This window comes from Sinocyclocheilus grahami, unplaced genomic scaffold (assembly GCF_001515645.1).
Source record: "Sinocyclocheilus grahami isolate Dianchi unplaced genomic scaffold, SAMN03320097.WGS_v1.1 scaffold87.1, whole genome shotgun sequence".
Taxonomy (NCBI): domain Eukaryota; kingdom Metazoa; phylum Chordata; class Actinopteri; order Cypriniformes; family Cyprinidae; genus Sinocyclocheilus; species Sinocyclocheilus grahami.
The window spans coordinates 699,715-702,577 of record NW_015505266.1 but is presented as its reverse complement, the minus strand read 5'-3'; the positions used below and the strand labels follow the sequence as shown (position 1 = coordinate 702,577).

Here is a 2,863-nt window from a genome sequence, read left to right as displayed (position 1 = left end):
CTGACACCTTGTACTTCTGGAGACTCCAGGTAGGTTGCAGTTCTGGAAAATGAATTTAGCTGGAGACTAAATGGTTCCTGGTGATTTCACACCTAATTCTTCGCCTTAATTCATATTTATTCTGAGCATTTTGCTGTCCAATGGTTATGCATTAACTTTGCAATTTCTAGTATTGTATTAGTTTTGAATATTTCTCATGGGCATTTAATAATTTTTGACTTACAGTCGGAGTTAAATCTCTTTTTTGGCTCATTTTATCTGTAAAAGAAAATCTGCTTAATAATTATGCACACCTGAATATAAGAAATTTTTCACTTCCAGCCTTCATGAATAATTATATATCAATTATAAATGATTAAATACAAGATTAATAGTAGTTATTAATATTAATGTCGTTTGGAATTGGTAAAATGTGTTTGGAAAAAAATACGATCAGAATATCAACTTGCATAATAATTATACATGCACTATATTTGTCCTCTTCTGCTGTCGAGGTAATGCAAGGCATGCTGTGATTGGTTGTCAAGGCAGCCAATCAGAATTTAGCAGCCTCGTCTCTGATTGGCTGGAATTATGGCATATTGTAACGCTGGGTTGTGTTGAGCAAGCAGCTGTTGGCATTTAGAGAGCACTGGGGGCGGGCATCAGGTGAGCAAGCTAGTGAAACGTTGCATACATCCACAAACTTATTTTAAATGAAAAATTGATTTCCGTGCGTTCTAAATACTTTCTTCTTTGCAAGACAAACATTTTCTCCACAAAACTCAGTTTGCACGCGTGCAAAACACATTTTTGCACGCTCAAAATATGATCTTTCACGCGCAGAATTGTGGCAGAGATGTAATCCCATAGAGCTTCAGCTTTGCGCTGCGGAGAACTGCAGGTCTGCGTACAGATGAACTAATTAGATTTTATCAGGTTTCTAGTGACAGAGGGAGTTTACAAGAACACGTACTTGAGACTTAAAGGGACAGTTCACCCAAAATTCAGATGGTCATTATTAGAATTGTTTATTTATTTATTTATTTATTTTTAAATTTCTAATTAGTGCTGTCAAATGATTAATTGCGGTTAATCCCATTCATAATAAAAGATTTGTTTACATAGAATATGTGTGTACTGTGTATATTTCTTATGTATATATAAATACAAACACATGCATGTATATATTTAAGAAAAATATGTTGTTTATATATTAAATATATTTATATAATATATAAATGTATATTGTAAATATTTTCAAAATATATACTGTATGTGTGTGTATTTATATATACATAAAAATATACACATATATACATATACATACATATATACATATATATTTCAAACAAAAATGTCTATTTTGGATGCGATTAAACTTAAATACAAATTGATTGATAGATAGATAGATAGATAGATAGATAGATAGATAGATAGATAGATAGATAGATAGATAGATAGTATAGATCACTGAAAATAAGGAAAACATTCATATAATGAAAAAATAAATATATATATATAAATAAAGAATGTATATATATATATATTTATTTATTTATTTGTTCATATTTGTTGGTATGTGTGGTGTCTCCTGGACAGTGTGCATGTCTCAAGAGTGACTCATATCATGTGTTTATTCAGAGTGACAAAAGCACACTCATCAAGTCCAAGCTGTAAATTTAAAGCCATTTGGCGGCGACTGGGAAATATTATATATGACCTTTTGCGTGGCACTGCTTATGAAACAAGTCATGCTGATGTATTTCCTTAAGACTTCAGGCTTCAGAGGAGGGATTCTCTCTTTAAACAGTCATGATCATTCACCAGTTCAAGTTTATTACAGGAGACATAAAGTAATCACTAGTTTGACAGTGAAACATTACAGTAGATCACTAATGCACCAGCATATGCCATCAACTGACTTCTGATGGATGTTATAACAGTGGAAATGTATTGCAGCTATATGTATATTTTGCATTTTATATTTATAGGCTACTATAACAGAAAAAATTTAATATTTTTAAGAAAATCCCAAAAAACCATACAAGGATCACATTGGATCAATATTTATTTATTTGTTTGCTTACACTTAAATAAAAATCCTATATTTATTTATTTTTAATATGTTTTCCCATATTTTAGTGATCTATATTGGTAGATAGAATGAAAGTATATTTATATTTTATATGTGTGTTTTGTATTTAATATTTATATTACAACATAACAAATATAAAGTAAGTCCCAATATCCATATAAGGATCACATTTTTTTTCCACACCAAAAACAATTTCTATGTGTATTTTTTTTTTCTCATAATTTTTTCATATTTTTTCCTTTTTTAAATACTTATCTACATTGGTGAATTGATACAATGATGGATGGATGGTTGGCTGAATATATATATATATATTTAAAACTATATTTTTAGAAACTGAAACTTGTTTTTAAAATCTTATCCAGTTATGATTAATGGAAATATGTGAAAATATATCCGTGTTGATATATTTATAATGTATATATTCTAGAAAGTAAATCCCCAAAACCCTGCATGGATCACATTCATTCATTCTTTCTTTCTTTCGTTCGTTCGTTCGTTCGTTTGTTTAGTTACACACAAACAAACAATTCCTTTGTTTACATATTTTCCCCTTTTTTACAGTTATCTTTTTGTGAATGGATAAAATGATGGATGGATGAACAGATTTTCATTCATGATTCATTAAACTATATGAAGATGTATAGAAGATTAAAATTATGAAATACATTTTTAATGTATTTTATATTTATATATATATATATAAAAATGTATATATATATATATATATATATATATATATATATATATATATATATATATATATATATATATATATATATAAAC

The 2,863-nt window shown here is 28.3% G+C and overlaps 1 protein-coding gene across 1 annotated transcript in view; it reads left to right on the top strand.

Annotated features, from left to right (window-relative positions):
- LOC107586933 (rho guanine nucleotide exchange factor 18-like) overlaps nucleotides 1-2,863 on the top strand; it is a 76,429-nt gene that overhangs the window by 13,680 nt on the left and 59,886 nt on the right. The gene's annotated exons all lie outside the window — the stretch shown is intronic.